This window comes from Canis lupus, chromosome 11 (genome assembly GCF_003254725.2).
Source record: "Canis lupus dingo isolate Sandy chromosome 11, ASM325472v2, whole genome shotgun sequence".
NCBI classification, from domain to species: domain Eukaryota; kingdom Metazoa; phylum Chordata; class Mammalia; order Carnivora; family Canidae; genus Canis; species Canis lupus.
The window spans coordinates 15,582,181-15,604,829 of NC_064253.1; positions in this window are offsets into that span (position 1 = coordinate 15,582,181).

Consider the following 22,649-nt stretch of genomic DNA (forward strand, 5'->3'; position numbering starts at 1 on the left):
TACAGTTCAAGATGGGCACGTACTCCAGTTGCACAGATCCTTCTTGGAACTCCCAGAATATGTTTCTTTTCTATTGGACTTGAAGCTGGAAGGTGTAAGCCTGCCAGATGTCTCCATGTGGAGAGTCAAGCCAGTACAGAAGAAAGCAGAGGGAAAAGGTTTGAGAGAGCTGAATTCAAAAGTTGAGCCACTTTGACCCACCATGTTTAATTAGTTATAAACCTTTTTTTCCCTTTTCTTACAACATCTTCTTTTTAAAAAATATTTTGTTTATTTATTTGACAGAGAGTATGAAAGCAAGCACAAGCAGGGGGAGCAGCAGAGGGAAGAGAGAGAAAGAGGGAGAGGGAGAAACAGACTCCTTCCTGAGCAGAGAGCCTGTTGCAGGGCTCCATCCCAGGACTCTGGGATCATGACCTGAGCCGAAGACAGACACCCAACTGACTGAGCCACCCAGGCACCCCATCTTACAACTGTTGAGTTGTATTTCTGTCACAACCTGTCACTTTAAGGCATGAACATGACCACTCCCCTGGGGCTGGTGTGGTGTGGATGAGGACATTCTAACCCCATGCTCAGAAAAATCCTTAGTGTTCTTTTTAAGTGAGGACTACCATACTCTGTATCTTCTCATTTTGTTTGTGTAGTGCTTCATGCTTTTACAGCAGTAGCAGAAAAGTAAAATATTATTTGGAGTTTTTATTTTTACCTACCTATCCATATCTATATCTTTAGTCTTAAGTATTTTTAGTGTAAGTTTAAAAATTCTAAACTTCTTTTTCTTTGGTTCCATGACATTAGATCCTTGGTAGAGATATTCTTTTCAGTTAAATAGAATGAAGAATGGACTTTCATTCAATAGCATAGAAAAAAATGTGGGTCATTTTACCAGTAAAAAACCTTGAGGAATAACATTTTATATCATCAAGGTCTTTCTGATTCAAATTGTCATAAGTACCGCAAACAGAAAAAAAATAGCTTTCAAAAACTAGAGTGGTTTTCCCCCTCAGTCTTTTTAGACTCTTATTTTTCACACTAATAAAGATGGGAACTTTGCACATTCCTTAAAAACATTCTCCTCTCCTATGTGACTCAAATTTTAAGGTAAATTCCCAACTAAAATTTGGTAGAAAGTAACTAGCAGAGAAGTTTCCTCCTGTTTCTCTTTAATTAATTAAAAAAAGATAAATTATAGAGGAAGAGTCCCCAAGGTCTATTTTTTCAGTTAAGGATTTCTCTTTTTGTCATGGAGATTCGCTCACCTTTGGACCTTTTGCGAAGAGCACCAGAAGTGGAATAGTTTCATCAAAACTTATTTTGGCATGCAGAGGTTAATCAATGAATTTCTTTAAAAATGTAGATTTCATATATTTTCTTAAAAACCTTAAATAATAATCTATAAAAACCTTAATAAATCTAAGGTTTCTTAAAAACCTTAAATAATCTATGTTAAATAAACATGTATTAAGTTCTAACCCCGAGGACCTCAGAATATGAGCTTATTTGGAAAAAAGTCATTGAAGATGAAGTCATATTGGAATAAGGTAGGCTCTAATCCAACACTACTGTTGTCTTTATAAGAAGGTGGCCATGTGAAGACAGTGACACACAGTGAGAACACCATGTGACAATGAAGGCAGAGATTGAAGTTATGCATCTGCAAGCCAAGGAATACCAAAGACTGATGGCAAACCCAAAAGAGGCTAGGGAGAGTTGAGGAAGGATTTCCCCTCCGTATTTCAGGGGGAGCATGGTCTTGCTGACATCTTGATTTCAGAGTTCTGACCTCCAGAACTGTGAGATAGTAAATTTCTGTTGTTTCTAAGTCACCTAGTTTTTGGAACATTGTTATGGCAGTGCCAGGAAACTGATAAATAATTGTATTTTTATGTAGTAACTTTTTTTTTTTTTGCAATGATAGAAAAAGTTATCATAAATAGGACCTCTATTTATTTGAATATCAAGAGACTTTGAGCTGTTTGCCACGTCTACTCTGAGAATGAAGACTATCCTGAGTGATGAGACTTGCGATATGCTGGAAAATGTCGACATCACTCTGAAGGGGGACACATGGTTATTGTGAAGGGTCCTAGGGATTTCAATCATCTTAAATGATTTTTAGTCATTTTAATCAATGTAGAACTCAGTCTCATTGGGAAGAAAAAGAAGAAGCTCCAAGCTGACAAATGGTGTCAGTCAGTGCAGGCTGCTGAATTCCATAGACGAGGTAGTTTGTAAACAACAGAAATGTATTTCTCACAGTTTTGGAGGCTGGGGCTGGGAATCCAAGATCAGTGCTCTAACAGATTTAATGTCCGGTGAATACCTGCTTCCATTCACAGATGGCTGCCTTCTCACTGTGTCCTTTCATGGCAGAAGGGGCAAGGGAGCTGACTCCCTGGGGTCTGTTCTACAAGGTCACTAATCCCATTCATAAGTGTGCCACCATGACCCAATCACCTCCCAAAGGCTCTTCAAATACCATAACATGGGGGTTTCGTTTCAATAGGTGAATTTGGGAGGGACACAAACATCCATGCTAAGCAGTAAGGAGAAAGAAAGGAGCTGGTTACAGTTCGGACTATCTGTAGTCATGTATAGAACATGATCAAAGATGACATTTGGGCGTCCGTTACAAGGTGAGGTCTGGGGGATCCCTGGGTGGCTCAGTGGTTTGGCGCCTGCCTTTGGCCCTGGGCGCGATCCTGGAGTCCCTGGATCAAGTCCCGCGTTGGGCTCCTGGCATGGACTCTGCTTCTCCCTCTGCCTGTATCTCTGCCTCTCTCTCTCTCTCTCTCTATCATGAATAAATAAATAAAATCTTAAAAAAAAAAAAAGGTGAGGTCTGTGTATTCTCACGTCTCCATCTACATCTTTATTCAGTAGAATAGGTCTCTTGTTGAAATCTGTGTTTGGATGAGGCCAGGAATTGCTTGTTCAGTATTTCAAGTCCAGAAAGAGGAGTTAAGCATTGAAGGAAATGACATTGAATTGGTAACATGTTTAGCTGCTTTGATTCAGCCACAACAGTTAAAAGCAAGAATGTCAGAAAAATTCTGAATGGTATATGTCTGGAAAAAAACAACAACAACAACAACAACAACAAACCAACAGAAACAGTTCAACAGCCCGATGAATGAGATCTAAGAATTGTCTAGCTACAGAAGCAAGATGCCAGATGATTCCTAAGATCTATTTGTGGTATTTAAAAGATTTAGTAACAGTCTTCTATTGTTTTCAGCCTTGTTACTAAAAAAGAGAGAGAGAGACCCTGATAGGTCACTTGGCAGCACTCTGCTTAAAAAAAAAAATCTGGGGGATCCCTGGGTGGCAGCGGTTTAGCGCCTGCCTTTGGCCTAGGGCGCGATCCTGGAGACCCAGGATCGAATCCCACATCAGGCTCCCGGTGCATGGAGCCTGCTTCTCCCTCTGCCTGTGTCTCTGCCTCTCTCTCTCTCTGTGTGACTATCATAAATAAATAAAAATTTAAAAAAATCTGGGAATTCCTTGTTATAATAAAGAAGTTATAATAGAGCTCCAAATAACCTAAGGGCATGATGGGAAGCAGATGGTATCCTGCACAACTGCTGTTTACTTGTACTGTACCCAACTTCTTCCTAAACCCAGAAGTTCTCACTTTTTTTTTAAGGTTTTATTTATTTATTCATGAGAGACACAGAGACATAGGCAGAGGGAGAATAAGCTCTCCGTGGGGAGCCCGATGCAGGACTCAATCCCAGGACCCCGGGATCATGACCTAAGCCAAAGACAGACACTCAACCACTGAGCCACCCAGGCATCCCGGTCCTCACATTCATATGTGAGAATGCTCTTGGTGGGATCTCTTCATTTTCTCTTCCTTTCTCTTCCTCCCCTATTCCCCCTTGCTCCATTAAAAATAATTCTATATAATTATCAAACAGGATTTATGAAAACGCTGGTGCCCTTTAGATGGGATACCAATGATACAACTGATTTATTTTTAATGTGATAATTCTATTATTTTTGCCAAACCATGAAAGAATCCAAACACACAAGAATCCAGACCGGCAGGCACTTGGAAGGCATTGCCAACTTCTAGCCATCCCTGGGAGGCACCCTGAGAATTGCTGTGATAATTACCTAGTGCGGTGGTTCTTAACTGTGGTTGCACATTAAAGTCACCTGGGAAAAATTTAAAACCTTCTCACTCCAGACCAATTAAGTCAGAAACTCTAGGGATAGGGGCTAGGCATCAGCAATTTGTAAAAGATCCTCAGGTGATTCTAACATACAGCCAGGGTTGAGAACCAGTGGCTTTTTTTTTTTTTTTTTTTTGAGAACCAGTGGCTTAATGTCATGTTGCATTACTGTTGGAGTCAGGACACTCTGATAACAAGAGGCAGAGGTGAGCACCCATCTCTGCCCCTTACAGCCTTCTGCTTTTTGTCTGATTGGAGTTATATAAAGCCTAAGTGGAACTAAGATTAAGCCTGGTAATTGTCATGGCAATGCCCTAGATTTTTCTATCAAACCCAATCTTATTTGTGATGGGAGATGCAGAAGTGACTCTAGTGATGTTAAAATATTTCTGCAACTAGTTAGAATTTTCAGCATTAAACTCAGCCGAGTTTTCCCATAAAATTTCAAACACGAAAACTTTTAAAAACAGCAGATCTTACCTGAATTAAAAAAAATTATCATTAATTGTAAAGTGTGCTTGATCACAGAGAATTATCCAGGCAATCAGCATCATGTATAGCCTTTAATGCCTTCTGTCTGCTGAATGTGAGTTCTGCATATTGATCACAAATTTGCAAATTTCTCTAGCTTATGCCTCATCACTCCCTTTTTTGATTAAATATAAAATAAGTGGGATTTGAAAAATCATAAAGCTGGTAGGGACCTGTGGAGACCATTTTGTCTATCCCTGCCAATTTGCAATTGTATACCAAATCCACGAAGAGAGTCAGGCTACTCTGATCTGTTAAATTCATGGATACTCTAGTATGGACCACTGCAGCATCCTTCTAACTGGCTCCCCCTTTCCTGCCCTCCTTTTTCTCCACACCGCTGTCAGGTGATGGTTCTAGACATAAATCCAATCAATTCACTTTCTTCCCTGCTTAACATTCTTCAATGACTCCATATTTGCCTCTGGTCCGAATTCAGACTCCTTAGCTTTGCCTACCATCCTTTGCGTACTACTCTGACCCTGTCTGTCTCTGCAGACTCATCTCCTAGAGCCTCTCTTTCTCATACCAGAGTTCTAAATGATCTGAATGCAGTTCTTCTAATGTGTCCTATATGCTATCCTACGTCTGCCATGCTGTCCTTTCTCTCTCAATTCTCTTTCCCCTTCTGTAAGGAGAACCTTCCTCTCTTCTCCCATTTGTATAGCTCATATTGGGTTTTAATGAGCAGGGGAGAAAGAAGTCAGAAATTGCAGGACAAGGTGTGGAATGTGGGAGAGGACTTATTGAAATGACAGTAGAAGTTTGGGTGCATGGAATTCCTGAAATAAAAGGGTTTCTCAACTGTTTCTATATAAAGGGCTTTGAAGTTCCGTATAAGACCAAGGTCAAATGATTTGAAAAGGAAACTCTTTGGGGGTGGTGGTGCTAGTATTTCAGTGAACAAAAGGAGAGAGAGAATTTTTTTTTTCCTATTTACCTGTCTTTCTATCATCATCATCATTATCATCTATCTTTAGTTGGGTTCCAGGTGTGGAAGTTTAAATTAATCTCACCCTTTAGTTTATGGGATATTATTAGCAATGGTCTACACAAAGATGCTCTTTGATCTAGTTTTTTTTTTCCCCTTTAACTTTATTAAAATTTTTTATGCACGTACCTTGCTCCTATTCCTCTTCTACTGCATGGGAAACTCTTCCAATGTATTTAATGTGCATCTTTTTATTTGTATGTGTTCTTTGGTGGTCTATCTAAAAATTTACTTCATTCTGTATACTTCTGTACTTCATTCTATATCTTTCTTTTATTTCACTGTGTTTGTTTTAAATTTTTATTTATTTATGATAGTCACACACAGAGAGAGAGAGAGGCAGAGACACAGGCAGAGGGAGAAGCAGGCTCCATGCACCGGGAGCCTGACGTGGGATTCGATCCCGGGTCTCCAGGATCGTGCCCTGGGCCAAAGGCAGGCGCTAAACCGCTGCGCCACCCAGGGATCCCTTCACTGTGTTTTTAATATTATACATGTCACCATGTATATTTGAGTCTGTGGCTTTCTAGCTGCTCAACCACCAGATTTCACCAATGCATGTCTTCCCTTCTCCCATTCTGGATAGTGAGCACCTAGAGAGCCTCCAATATTCTGTCCCTATGAACAACTTCAAAATGTATGACCTCTTGCATGTCCCTGTATGGATAGGTGTGAGACATATTTAGAACCCCCTTTCTGAGTACCTATCACAAATATGTACACACTTAATTTGACTACACTTAATTTGCTATAGATTTGCCAGTATGACAGGATGTGTGCCAGTCTACATGTCCAACAGCAGAGCATGATATTGTTGCCTCTCCACCAACACCGGGCATGACCCAACTTTCTAATAGCTGCTCATATTTTAGAAGCAAGATAATGCCTCACTTTGCATTTCTTATTTTATTTTTAAAATTTTATTTATTTATTTATTTGAGAGAGAAGGAGAAAGAGAGAGAAAGAGAGAGACAGAGATCCCACAAGCAGGGGAAGAAGGGTAGAGGAGGAGAGAGAAGCAGGGACACTGAGTAGGGAGCCCAAAGTGGGGCTTGCACCCAGGACCCTGAGATCATGACCTGAAGCCGAAGACAGCCACTTAACTGACTGAGCCACCTGGGCACGCTTGCTTTTCTTATTTTAAATAGATTTATTTTTTAGAGCAGTTTTAGGTTCATAGTAAAACTGAGGGGAAAGTAAAGAGAGTTCCCTTATATAACCTTGTCCCCCACCAGCCTCCTACACTATCAACATCCTGCACAAGAGTGATACATTTGTTACAATTGATGAACCTATAATGACACATAATAACTACACAAAGTATAAGTGTATATTAGCGTTCACTCTTGGTGTTGCACATTCTATGGGTTTTGACAAATATGTGATGACATTCCCACCATTATAGTATCATACAGAATATTTTCACTGCCCTAAGAATCTTCTGTGTTCTCCTCTGATTCATCCTTCCTCCTCCATAACCTCCGGGAACCATTGATTATTTATTTATTTATTTATTTATTTATTTATTTATTTATTTATTTATTATTATTTTACTGTCTCTTACTTTGTCTTTTTGAGAATATCATATACTTAGAATTTTGTAGTATGCAGTCTTTTCAGATTGGCTTTTTCCATTTAGTAATATGCATTTATATTTTTGCTCACTTCTTTTTGGCATTGAATAATATTCCATTGTCTTAATGTACCACAGTGTACCCATTTGCCTACTGAAAGGCATCTTGGTTATGGTTGTTACAAATAAAGCTACTCTAAATATTCGGGGGGGAGGTTTCTAAGTAAAATTTCAACTCATTTTAATAAATACCAAGAAGGGCCATTGTTGAATTACATGATGAGAGCATGATCAGTTTTGTAAGAAATCACCAAATTGTCTTCCAAAGTAGCTATTTGATTTTGCATTCCACCACCAATGAATGAGAGTTCCTATTGCTCCACATCCTCATCAGCATTTGGTGTTGTCAGTTTGTGGATTTTAGCTCTTCCAATAGATGTTAGTGGTATCTCATTATTGTTTTAGTTTGCATTTCTCTAATGACATATGATGTGGAGCATCCTTTCATATGCTCATTTGCTGACTGTATATCTTCTTTGGCAAGGTGTCTATTTAGGTCTTTTATCCCTCTTATAAATCAGGTTTTTAATTTTCTTACTATTGAGTTTTAAGAGCTCTTTGTGTATTTTGGATAAAGTCCTTTATTAGATGTGTCTTTTGCAAATACTTTCTCCCAGTTTGTGATTCATCTTCTCATTCTCTTGACAATGTCTTTTGCAAAGTAGAGTTTTTAATTTTAAAGAAGTCCAGCTTATCAATTATTACTTTCATGGAGCATGCCTTTGGAATTTTATCTAAAAAGTCATTACCAAGCCAAATTTAGATTTTCTCTATAGATTAGACTTAATAGATTTTCCCTATTTTGTAATAATGGCTGTGTTTAGCAATCAGCTCACAAAATTCCTGAAAATTTAACAATCATCTCTTATGAGCTGGCATGAGCCAGCTCCAGCACACCAGTGTGTGTAGCCATATGGGAATAGAGAAAATTGGATTCATTATTTACAGTATGTACCAGAATAAATTCCAAATGGATCAGAGACATAAATGTTAAAATAAAATGAAAGCATGTAAGTGCCAGGAAAAATGTGGATAAATCCTCTATAATCTGGGAGTGGGGAACACTTTATGAATTATGTCTTAAAATCCAGAAGCCTTGAGGGAAGTAGGATTATACTAGTTTCATAAAATGAACTGAGAATTATTATTTTTTTTTTGCATTTTGGGGAACAACTTACATAACATAGGAATTGTGTTTTTAAAAGTTTAATAGATTCCATTTAAAAAGCATCCAGGTCTAGAGATTTTGAGATGGATTTTTAACTACCAGTTAAATTTCTTTAATCCTTGTGAATCTGTTTTAAATTACCCTTTTCTTTTTGTGCCAGTTTGGCATTTCACGTATTTTTTGGGGAATTTTTTATGCCTATATCTATGCTTTCTTTTAAAATCTGAAATTGTTTTCTCCTCTTCATTATTTGATCATACTTTGTTTAGTTTTTACTTTCTTTTTTCCCACTAAATCCATTTTTTAAAAAGATTTTTTATTTTTTTACTTGAGAGAGAGTGATCATGAACAGGGGAGAAGGAGAGGGAGAAGCAGACTCCACACTGAGCAGGGAGCCTGACATGGGGCTGGATCCCAGGACCCCAAGATACCACCTGGAACTGGAGGCAGGTGCTTAACTGCCTGAGCCACCCAGGTGCCCCTCCTTATCAGTTTTATCAGAGATTTATGTTGGTTATTTTTCAAAAATAGAACTTTTAGTCTTTTTAATTTCCTTCACTTAAAAAAGTTACTATATTGTTTCTTGTTACAACCTTTATTACATTTTTTTTTTCTTCTTTGAGTTTCTTTTGATGTGCTTTTTTTTTTATTACTTCTTGAGCTGGATGCTGAGTATATTTCTTTTCAACATTTATTGTTTCCTGATAAACATATTTAAATGTATAAATGCCCTTGTAAATATTTCTTTAGTTATGCTGCATACATTTTGTGTTTTCATGTTCGTTTAATGCTAGATATTTCTTCATTTTTTTATATTTCTTCATTTTTTAAGATTTATTTATTTATTTATTTGAGAGAGAGAGAGAGCATGCATGAAAGAGGGACAGAGAGAGAATCTCAAGCAGACCCCTCCACTGAGTGTGGAACCTGACTTGAGGCTCAGTCTCATGACCTTGAGATCATGACCTGAGCCACAACCAAGAGTAGGATAATTAACCAACTGAGCCACCCAAGCACTCCTTGATATTTCTTCATTTTGATTATAATTTCATTTTTAACCTATGAGTTATCCAATGATGTGGTATTTTCAAAATATGCGACATATAAAGAAATTCTGTTGTTTATTTCTAGTATTATTCCATTATGTTTGGAAGATATAATATATAAGACATTATTCTGGGTGAGTTTATTAAGACTTCTTGTAGACATGATACATTCATGTTAATATGTGTATGTTTCTAAAAATGTATATTTGCCATTAGTTGCATGAACTATTATGGCATATATATATATATATATATACCCAAAGATACATATTATATACATCGTGCCATCAGAACATACCTATCAAAGATCTGAACAGTATAATTAATAGTATAAGCCTACCAGTAATATTATTTAGATTAAAAATCTACCTAGTTTTTGTTTACTTAATACATTTCTCATAACTGGGTGTTAAAAATTACAACTATATGTTTCTCTCTGTATGCTGTCAGTTACAGTAACATATTATTAGGTCCATATATATTTATGATGGTTATATATTCTTACTTTATTGTTTTATCTTTTATCTCAACTTCTTTTTTTGTCAGCTACTTTCATTGCTTTTTTTAATGTGTCTTTAGGTTTTATGAATATTTCTTTTTTTTTTTTTTGAATATTTCTTATACACAACATATTTTTGGAATTTGTTTTTACTTCTTAATACTATTAGAGAGTATTTTTTTAAACTTGTGATTTAATTCCATTTACACTTATTGTGATTGCTGTTGTTTTAGAAATTACTTCTCCTACCACATCTCTTGTTTTCAGTTTACTGTATTTTCTTTTTGTTTTCTGCTTGGTCAAAAAATTCTGTTTTTGTGCAAGTGTAGCTTCCTTTAAGACCCTTACTCCATGTTTACTTGTTCTTATTCTTTTTTTTCTAAAGATTTTATTTATTTATTTGAGAGAGAGAGAGACTGCATGCGCAGTGAGGGGAGGGGCACTGGGAGGGAGGGGCATTGGGAGAGGGAGAAACAGGCTCTCTGCTGAGCAGGGAGCCCAACACAGGGCTTGATCCCAGGCCCTGAGATCATGACCTGAGCTGAAGTCAGATGCTTAATGGACTGAGCCACCCAGGCACCCCTGTTCTTATTAATTTCTTAATCTTATCAACATCTGTATATTTCTCCTAACTAGACAAGTAATTTAGTGAACTTATGTGTGTGTATATATATAATTGTTATTGTAAACATACACACACACCCCGATATCATAATAGTTCTGCTTCTCTGATTGAACTCTATTATATGCAAATAGAGAAACAGAGGACAAATTATAAAGAAATAAGCAAAAAACTTAAGAACATGAGAAAAAAACTTAAGGACATCAAATACAAGGAAAGAATTTTTAAAACTTCCAGAGAAAACAAAGAGATCAAGAATCAGGTTGAACAATGGGCACAAATGACAAATGGGAAAATACTTTCTAAATATAAAGGAAAATAACTTTGACCCTCAAGTTTTATATTTAGCCAAATTGTCTTTCCAGTGTGATGGCTTAAAAAAAAAAAATATATATATATATACACACAAATACACACACACATACACACACACATATATTTAGGTAAGACTGAAAACGATGTTGTACTGAAAACATGTATTGGAAGCAGTACTCAATATTCAAGAAATATGATTAAAGGTGATACAGTTCCTTGGTAAAGTTTATGTTTTTATTAAGGACCAAAGTGAGAAAAAGAACAAACTTACAAATATATCCAAAACAACTTAGAACTAAAATTTGAGATAATATCAGTATGATAGGAGTGGGAAAGGGGTATATGGGTATATATATATATATATATATAGCAGGGATTTGACCTTATGAAATGTGAACACTGGTTAAACAGTATTTGCAAGACTATGGTCTTTATATCCAGTGGGAGCTTTAACACTATAGATCAGGAGGTTGGGAATGGAAGATGGAAGTAAAGACATGTTGGAACTCACAAGTACAATCTGGAGCCTGTGAGGACAGATGGGAATACCTGTTAGTTCTTTTTGTCTCTAACCTTGATTATACGTGTTTCTTACAGAAACCAGAGTCTTTCATCACAATTGCCAAGCACACACCTGGTCTGGAGGTCGGTGAAGCTTAGTGAGGATCTATGCAAGGTGCAGAGGCTGGAAACTCCATGGCTGCTTCCCACCAGTGAGGTGAGCTAGCAGGTTACTGACAGTGCCCTTCAGATTTTTCCCAGGAATCTGGCTTATGGCCCACCTAAATGGTAATGTACAGGAAATGGGGTATGAGGGAACTGGATTCAGCCTAGCCAAGTGGACACAAATCACCGCACTCTTGCTCCCACCCTTCACATCTTCTAGCTTTCTTCTATATTTCTTCTCTTTTCCCTTTTATGCTAACCTCTGTTTGTCCATCTGTTATTTCTTTATTTTTTTAAAGATTTGTTTATTTGAGAGAGAGAGTGTGTGAGTGCGTACACACACACATGCACAGGTGCGAGAGTTGGGGGGAGAGGCAGAGGGAGAGGGAGAGAGATAATCTTAAGCAGGCTCCATGCCCAACATGAAGCCTACTGCAGTGCTTGATCCCACAAACCTGAGATTGTGACCTGAGCCGAAATCAAGAATCGGACACTTAACCTACTGAGCCACCCAGATGTCCCTGTCCATCTGATCTTTCAATTCATTGATTTATTCATCACCTTTATCCATCTTGCTTTATATATTAACTATTGTTTTATTCACTTCAGCTATTACATATTTCATACCTTCTACTCAATTTGGTCCTTTTTAAATGTTTTCTCATTCTTACTTCATATTTCTGACATCAGCCTTTACTTCTTAATATATTTATCATCATTACTTTACACTTTAATTGCTCAGTCTGTCCCTTCTCATAATTCTGATTCAGATGGTCTTTACTGTTGAGTTTGCTGTTTTGCTTATATAGTAGTTGTAGTCCTTATGGACTTCTGTTTTTTTGTTCTGTTTTGTTTTTGTGTGTGTTTTTTTTGGTCCCGAGAACCCCTCCTCAACTTTGACTATCAATTACTACACATGGTTATGGGCTGGGAAATGGCTACAGCCCAGACTCTATTTGATGTACCTGTAGCTAAATTAAAGCCAGGGAAGAGAGCCTCAGGGTCCACAGAGCTGTTGGTGATCATTCCCATTTGCCCACCATCCAGAAATAAGTTTTCTAGTGTGTATTTCCCATTTAAGTGGGAAATGGGAAATAGTTTCTAGACTCTAGAAACAGAACAGTTTCCATAGGTTTGCTCTGCTTGTCCTGGGGGTTTAGAGTGGGAGGGGGTCCAGTGGTGAATACCCAAGGGTAGCTGGTCAATACACATTCCCTGTTTTCATCCCTCCTTACTCCTGCAGGGCTTTTGCACTGCCCTTATTATACCCAGCTGACCTCTGCAGCCTTAGCTATTGCTGCCAGTTTCTGGGGCGATCCACAGACTGTCCATGTAGGGGAGAAGCAAGAGCAGAACAGAAAGCTGTCCTCCTCTGGCTGCCTTCCCCCAGGCTGAAGCCATATAACCCCCTACCATGTCCCTGCCCTCTCATTCATTTCCTGAGTCTGCAGACTTCCCAGGGATTTTTCATAGTGTTTTATTTTAGTTTATTCTTTGTTGCTACTTCCTCAAATTCAAGTTTCCCTCTGGCTTCTGTAGTTTCTCTAGGGTTGATTTTCAGAAAGGAGCCAGTGGCTAATGTAGTTTGTCATCTTGACAGGAGGAGAGAATGGTTTATAGAATCAGCAGGTGTACCACCGAAAAGGGAGAGATAGGAGATGCATGAATCTTAAGAGAAGAAGGCTGCAGATGAACCACCAAGAGTTGTTTTTTCCTAAATTTAATTTAAAAATTTTAATTAGTGTGTATGAATATATATCTACAAGCGTGTCTACATACATATGTATGTATAAGCATGTATATGTGTCTACATACATGTATGTACGTATATACATGACTTTAAAAGTGAAATAATGCTGTCAGGATTATAATTGAAAAATAGTGATCTTCACCCTTTTCCACTCTAATATGCTGTGCCCTCAAGGCAACAATAAGCAACTTAAAAAAAAAAACCCTTAAAAAAAACATTCTTGTGGTGTTTATTTTCACATTCTAAGTAACACGCTTATATTATTATTTCTTGTTTTCTCAATGTTAGATACTATGTTTGGCTTCCTAAAGTAGAAGATGAAGAGCTAGTGTTTATACCCCACTATTCTCCCTTCTAATGCATCTTCTTCCCTTCCTACCCCAGCCTCCTGATATAGTTACATCACTTCTCTATCATCAGTGTAAAGAGTGTTTACACTACCATGCCTGTGCAAGTCCTGTTATGCCTGAGACATGTACCACACTAAATTTTTATTTCCTTTCCTATATATCTTTTTATTTTCTTAGGGTTAATGCTTGCCTTCCCTATCTGCCCCACCCCCCGCCCTGCTCCCCCCGCCCACCTCCTATTGTTCAGTATTTTCTGTGCTTGTCATCATTCTCTGGATACTTTGATAAGAGTTAATAACATTAGGTGATCTAGCAGATTCTTCCCTGTTCCCATCCCTCTGTGTGGACTTTGTCTTCCTGATCACACTGGACTTTCCCTTCATCATCATTTTGGGAACCACTTTTGCCTGCCTCCATGTGTCAGGTCTCCTATTTCCTAATTTGATCTCTTTCTCTTTTCTTGATTCATTCTTTTGTTTGGTGCTGAAACACCAGTAGTATCTTTTGGTTGCTTCATAAGAAAGAGTCTGTAAGAGGTAGAAGTTTAAGGATGTGTGTATGGTTGTTTGCCATTCAGGCTGCCTTCCCACTCTTTGAAGAGTTTCCCACATTATAAATTCTATATTCTTTTTTCTTTTTTTAAGATTTTTTGTTTATGTATTCATGAGAGACAGAGACAGAGAGGCAGGGACTTAGGCAGAGGGAGAGGCAGGCTCCCTGTGGGGAGCCTGTTGTGGGACTAGATCCCAGGATCTCCAGGATCATGACCTGAGCCAAAGGCAAGTTCCTCAACCACTGAGCCACTCAGGTGCCCATAAATTCTATATTATTAACAAAGAACATGTTTTAGGTCACTTTCCAGTTGTTGGATTACAGACATTTTCTGATTCTACCCGTCAGCTGCATTTACGCCAGAGTCAGAATCTAGATCCAGGGCCTATTACCTGGGAAAGAGGCATGGCGAAGGCTTCCGCTTGGCAGGTGCATATCTGGGTGAGGCAGCCCAGCAGGGTTCTGGAGTCTAAAGTGTGACTGAAGCATCTGATTTTACAGCTTCTTGATGATGGCAGATGCAGAGGTTGGAACTGGCACCTGTGATTTAGTGGCTTCTGTCCGAGGCGCCAACTCCCTCAATGGGCAGGTCTGTGCTGGGCTGTCACTCCTGGAAGTGCCGTCCATTTTCTCCCAGTCTGTGAGCTTTCTGCATCTTATCACTAGTCTTTTTGGCCTAAATTGATATCTTAGTGTGTTTGGGCCGCTGTAACAGAATACCACAAACTTAAAACCAGCAGAAATTTATTTCTCACAGTTCTGAAGGCTGGAAATCCATGATCAGGGTGCCAGCATGGCTGGATTTTGGTGAACATCCTCTTCCAGCTCACAGCCTGGTGACTTCTCAGCGTGCCCTCATATGGTAGAAGGGACAAGGGAGCCTTCTTGGGTCTCTTTTAGAAGGGCATCAGTTTCTTGTTTTGTTTTGTTTTGTTTTTAGGGCATCAGTTTCATTCATGAGGGTTCCATCTCATGACCTCATCACTCCCAAAGGCACCCCCTTCTAATACCATCCATTTGGGCTTAGAATTTCAACATATGAATTTGGGGGGGGGGGTAGATACAAACATTTAACCATAGCAACTGTCTAGAGTGGTTTCTGCTGTATTAACTTAACCTGGCTAATGTGCCTTGTATGCCTAAAGTTATCTTGATTTTACACCAAGGATATATGAGTTTGATTGAAAGCAGATTTCTAATTTGGAAACTAGTTTCCTCAAAAACTATAAAGCATTTCTCCATTGCCTCTGGCTTCTAGTGTTGTTGCTGAAAATTCTGAAGCCCTTCTTTTTCTGAGTCTGTATGTGATTTGCTTCTTCTCTGCAGAGTTTTTTGTTTGTTTTATCTCAAAGTAGTATTTAGTCTTAATTTTCTTTTGGTTTTATATTTTGAAATATACAAATGGTCATATTTTAAAGAGTCAGAGAGTTCTGTGTGCTGTGTTATGAAAAACAACTGTTTTCTGACTTTGCCCCCCCCTTTCCTTACCATAAAAAGTAACAACTTTCACCACTAGTATAAATGAATATATATTTAAATGCATTTTTAGCACATGTGAAATAGATTCCAGGAACTCTTTCAAAATTCTCCCGTTTGGCTTGCTACTAATCTTTTTAAAAAACCATTACATGTAAAAGTAGATGACTGCCTGGTACCTAAACGGACTTTAGGATATAGGGGTTAGAGACCCTGTAATAGCAATTGGTGAGTTTTTCCTCTCCTTTTACTCATTTGGTGATAGATCTTGGACCTAGGCTGGAATCTGAAAACAGAAGTAGGCTCTACTTGTAGGGGGTGACAAGTAAGAGGTCTGGTGTTTTGGGGTCCATGAAGTTCCTGGCACCAGAATCAGGGGGGGATAAGACTTCTGACATGAGGGAAATACCAGGGAGTGAAATCTAAAGAGCTGGAGTAGTAAGCCCAGGAAAATTGGTATGGAGCTTCTTAGCTGAACTGAACACTAAAAGATTGTAATCTTCCTCCATGGAACTTACAAAAACTACCGTAGCCTGGGTAGGGGGTGTACTGGCAGAGGCCAGCCTTAGCTGATCACTTTGGACTCTATTTAAGCACCAGCAGAAACAGCAGAATCAGGCACAAGAAGCCACTCTAGGCTGCTGAGGCCTCAGCTACAACTTTGTATGCCTTTGGTGTGCCTACTTGTTCTCTGCCAACCAGCTTCAGAAATCGTCATTAATTACTTCAGCGTTAAGGGAGTACATTTAATTCCAGAGTAGCAAAGTAGCAAGATAGGAACAAGCAGGATTCCCTCCTGAGACTATTTAGAATCATGGAATTTCTATATTTATGGAATCTAAGACATAAACTGATTTCTTGCTAAAGTAGACATTGAATGTGCATCAGGAACCCTCTTAAGACAAGGCTGGCTGCTATTCAAGAAATGATCTATGAAATAAGACACTAGCAACTCTGGTTGCCTGTTGTTATGGACAGAATGTTTGTGTGCCCACCTCACCCCCCAAATTCCTATGCTGGAATCTGAACCCCTAATGTGATGGTATTAGGAGGCAGGGCCTTTAGCAGGTGATTAGGATGCAAAGATGGAACCTACATGCATGAGATTAGTGTCTTCATCAAAGAGAACTCAGAGAACTCTTGCCCCTAATGCCGTGTGAAGACACAGTGAAAGGTGATCATCTATGAACCAGAAAGTGGATCTCACCAGACACCAGATCCATGGGCACCTTGATCTTGGACTTCTCACCCGCTGAAACTTTGAAAAATAAATGATATTTAAGCCATCCAGTCTACAGTATTTTTACCATAGCAGCCTGAATGGACTAAGACACCTGTGCTTACTTGCTTCCTTGCTTGATTTATTTTTAAGTACCTCATGATGAAAGGTTGGGGAGAGAAGGAGCACAAAGTGGGAGGGACTGGACCAGTCATGATTTAACTTGTCCAAAGTCCACCCCAAGTTTTCCCTATTGAATCAAAGCAGTTTCTACAACTCACAAAGATAAATTTGAATCCAATTTGTATATTCTGTGGTTTGAGAAACTATTTCAAAACATAAACTCTTTTTTTGGAATATGTTGGAGTTTTTTTTTTTTTTTTTAATCAAAGACAGGAAAGAAAAGCATAGCAGCTTAAAGCAGAACATAAGGAGCTCTGACTTTAGTTTCCCTGAACAATAGTAAAAAAAAAAAACAAAACAAAACTTAAAAAAAAAAAACCTCAAAAACAAAAACAAAACCATAAAACAAAAACCCCAAATGAAAGAAATACTTCGTGCATCACTGGATTCATACAGTGGGATACATGGCACAGTTTCAACAGACAATGATAAACCTGATAGGAAATGCAGGGCAGTATTGGCTACTGAAGCTTTTCTGGAAATGAAAAGAGGCAAATAGCCCAAACCAGGCCCCACACCTGTGACTTTCACTAAATGGACTGTCTGCTCCATCACAGCTGTTTTCAAGGTCCTGGAAATCAGTTCCCTAGCTTAATCCAAGGTGAACTGGACCCACGGAATCTTTCCAGTCACACTCAATTCTTCCATAGCCGCATTTGCACAGACATTGTGTCAGTTGTCCTGATTCCTTATGTGATGTGAGGGTGTCACCATGACCATGACTAATGAAAGACACATTTGTCCTTTGTAGGTAAGGAGAAAGGGCACTAAAGAACACTTCCATATATTAAATGAAAGATGTAGGTTGGAAATGAACAAATGGATTCTAATAAGATAAGGGAGATTATTTAAGTTTGATAGCAAGTGGTTATAACTTGAAGAAATTCGAATATGAGAGGTTCTAGTCAAGCATTTTTCACTAGAAAAAGCAAATCTCTAAAGTAAGCAAAAGTAATCAGAATGTATCAACTCAAGAGAGAACAAGATATGGCACTTGGAAAGGAAAGGTAATAACGAGGATAATAATGTTCAGGCTCTGTTATTTTTTGAGGTTGGTTCAATAAAATGTAATGTAACACTAACAATTTCTTGGAAAAAAACCAATCAACTGCTCTTCTCTTTTTATCTATGGCTCTATATTCCACATGAATTATTCACTGCTGTGGTTAGTTCCTTGTAGCTGGTGCATCCCTGAAGAGTTCTGGGATGTTAAGTAACAATGAAAGTAAAATGTGCAATATTTTATTTAAGGATAAATGTTAATTAGTTTCATTTTAAATGATTGTCTGTTTGTTTTTAAATGCTTCCTCATTCCAGCTATTGATTTCACTTCATTCAAATTTAGGATTCTTCATGTGTATATTGTCGTCTGGTCCGTTATGCCATCTTTTTCAATTCAGAATACCCTATTCATGGAAAGACTGATTCCTTTTACATTGCTTGCTAACCTGTTATCTTTCCATTGCCTCTGAGGGATGGCTGTGTAATGTGTTACACTCAGAGCAAAATAAAGCTTGAGGCATTGTTTTCTAGATGTTTCTGTTTACTAAAGCTGCATAGCAGAACCCTAACATAATGTTCAGCTTGGGTTTATTTTTCCCAGGTATGATATTTTTGAGGATCTTTTTAACCAAGGGTTTTACAAAGATAATACGTTTTTGAGAATAATTGAAACCAAACCCTGGAATTAAAACTAGTGATCAAGTTTAGCATTAATATAGACAATAAACTCCCAGCTATCATAAAGTGCAATTTAATCTGATTCTCTCCCTCCTCTGCACATGTAACTTGGAATATTTTCTGTTAAGGTATCTGTACTCCTGGGTCCCTCTTTTCCTCAACCACAGTCCATGCTCTGCAGTGTCTCAAGCTGTCTGTGATAGGATGGGTCCATATTGCTATTTTCAGACTGTTCTCTGGCTCTCTGTATGTCATGGCTAATTTTGCTTCAAATCCAGGCCTTATCTGTAGTTTCTGTAGATCTGCTTGAATTTGGAATGCTCTCGGAAATACAAATGTCCTACTCTACCTTTGTACCTGGGAGCAACTATGGGTTCTGTGCTGGTCCTTCCATTCTCTCCTTCTCATCTGAATACTCACCTCCACCTTCTCTCTTCTACCTGTGGCATAGTCCTTCCTCTGTTGTTCTGTGTGGTGTGGAGGGTTCTGTTCATCTTCTTGTGGTGGAAAGAGTTTTCTCCCTTATGGAAGGATGATGAAATAGATTCCTCCCTTGAGTAGTACCAAGATTTTCCTACTCAGTGCCATTAAACATTAAACAACCCTCTAAGTAATAGTGGCTCAGGAGATGTATGATTCTATTCTACAACTTGTGCAAGGAAACCACTTAGACATAAGGATATGTGTTGTGGGAGTTAAGGCAGATTGTTTATACCTCCATCACCAACTAACCTCTCTCCCTCCCTCCTTCCCTTTCCCTCTTCCTTCCTTGCCTCCTCATTCCTTCCAATTACTTTGGAAAGAAGTTTAACTTACTACATGCTGTACCCAGAAGTGGTGGCTTGTTAACCCATGTTCCCACACATTCTCAATCTTGACTGCATCAGATTGATCTCTAACAGCTTGGGGGGAAAAAAAAGAAGAAGCTTGAGCCCCATTTCTATATTACTGAAACAGAATCTGTGGGCATAAGACTTAAGAAGTTTGTAGTTTTGAAAATCTCCACTCTTTTAAAAATAGCCAAATGTGCAGGCAGACTTGAGAACCTACCACCTGAATATTGCCTGTCGTAACCAAATGTTGCATCTGATCATCCTGATTGTGTTGTAGTTAGTTTCATTTCATTTAACTCTCTCTTTGATGGCCTGGCTACAGGGACAGAATAGTAGTAAGGATAAGGGCGTGAATTGTCCCATCAGACTGCCAAAGTTCAAATTCTGACTCGAGCCCTGTGTGTTTTATTGAGCAAGTTATTTTGTTCCCTCCATGCTTCAGTTTATTCATCTGTAAAATAGGAATTAAAAGTAGTACCTAACTCATAGCATTATTGGATGATTAAATAAAATGAAATGTGTAAAGCACCAAGAACAGCACCTGACACAGAGTAAATGCTGGTCAAATCCTAGCCATTACCATTCTATGATCATGATGGGAATCATAGACATCTCCTAAATTGGGAAGGACTTTGAGAGATGATCTGGCCTTCAGGCAGTTGGATGTTGTCATGATCTCCACTTTACAGATTAGGATGATCAAGTTCTTAAGAGATGTACCTGCCCAAGATGATTCAAGATGAAAATCGCAACAATTATAATAACAAAAATAATAACAAGTCATATCTGTTGTGTGGTTACTATATGCCAAACGTTTGAGGTACATTATATCAGTAACCCAGTGCTTTTCAACCTTTATTATGCCCACAAAATCACCTGGGAGTTGGTGAAAATGTGGATTCTGATTCCATAAGTCTGGCGTGGAGCTTGATGGTCTACTTCTCTAACAAGTTCCTGGGTGATGGTGGCACTGCTCACCTAGGACTCACACTTTGAGTAACAAGTCTTGAAACACAGCTCTAGGTGATGGATCCTATTTTTTTTTTTTTTGGTCCCTGTTTTGCATACAATAAACCAAGGCTGTGAGGATAAATAGCTTTCTCAAGGTCATAGAAGATGAAGTAGTTAGTCATCCTGGTGCTTGGACTGATTAGCGCATGCCAGAGCCTGCCTCCTTAATGACCACACCCTACTTCATTCACGTGTATTTGACAGTGGAATCTATGCCCATTTGGCTTTTCCTGTGAAGCAGCAGAATGTTGAACAAAAGGTATATGTTCCCCAAAGTTCTCAGGTCAGATCCCTGCTTAAAGCAGATATAGCTATGGAATGTTTTATGTGGTTTTAACTCTACATCACAGCTCTGACAGTTTCAACCAGAATGACCCATCCATGCCTGTGGCTTTTCTTGCCCATAAAAGAAAGTCTTAAATTCCAGCTGGTGTCAAACCTAATGCTTAGGTCACTCCTGAGCTATAACACTAGCTCCCACCTTTTAAAATCCTGACCTTCATTTGGTTTGAACCCATTTCACCAAGTTTAGAAATCTCAGCTCTATGTTCTTAATTTCGATCCCTGGATCTCCTGTACCTTTTTTTTTTTTTTTTTTTTTTTTTTTCTCTTTTTGGTCTTGGCTTTGGCTTATGCAGCAGACACAGAGATGTATTTCTCAGACTCCCTTTGAAGAAAGAATGTGCTGCACAGCATCAAGCCCTGGACTTAGCTGATACTTCCAGTTGTTAACTCCTTCAGGTCTGCTTCACCTTGGGCCCAGGCTAAACTCTTCTCAAGCTTCCGGGCCTGGCCACCTCCACCAGTGCTGATCCTTCTAAGGCCACCCTTGGCTCAGAGCTCCTCACTGGGATGGTAGATACTTTGTTAGGTTGGTATCATGGTGTGACAGCTTCCCGAGCCCAATCCCACTCCCTCCTTTTGATTATACAAATGTTACCAGTACAGTCAACATTTTGTACTTCTAATCATCTCAGAGCCTTCCTGCAGAAATCCCAATCAACATCTCCCACTCCTCAAGTGAGAGCTCCCACTCCTCAAGTGAGAACTCCCACTCCTTAAGTGAGAGCTCCCACTCAACCTAGTCCAAGTTCCCAACCTTCAGCTGGTACCTGATACTCGCTACCAGGCTTGGCCTGGTGCTCGCTAGACATCTGTAACAAGGCAGGTACTTAATTGTATATAGTTACTCAAATAAATAGGTACATATTGAGTAACCATCATGTACTTATATCTTTATAAGCATGATCACCTCTTCTCAATGTCTGAGATAAAGAAGAAATGTGGCAAATTTATATACCAGGCCTCTCCTTGGCCTTTGGTTCCTGCAGTGAATTGTTTGCTGGAGTTTCAACTTTAGCAATTACATACTGTATTTTAGGATCATTGGGTCCTGCCTACATAATTACAGTGTTGTAACATAGTGAGGAAAAACAGATGTCACCAAAATAAGAAGTGACTATGTCTACTGTGAAAAAATACAGTGACCATGAGTCAGCAACAATGAACTAGAGTTCACAAAGTGAATCAGACTGGATATAGAAAAATAATTACAGAGGAAAAGGTTCAGAGGGTTGGGTTTTTGTTGTTTCTTTTTTGTTTGCTTGGTTATTTTCTAGTTTATTAATACTACGCATAGTCTTGGGTCTGGGTTATAATATCAGATAGGGAGATAGGCAGTTGTCAACATGATTTAATTTCATGGGCTCTCAGAAAACTCCACATATCCCAACATCCCTAGGCTGAGGGGTTTGGAGTTTTGAAGCGGGGAATGGTCATTATTAAACATGAGGCATTTCCCAAAATTATAGGCCCATGTCATTGCTATTTAGATATGTGTCTAGACGTGTGTCAGTGGAGAGGTAGGACAGGAAAGGCTGGCCATCCAGGGGACAGGATGAGATCTTCCAGTCTTTGGAGAGGGAGAAGCAGCAGAGAGACTG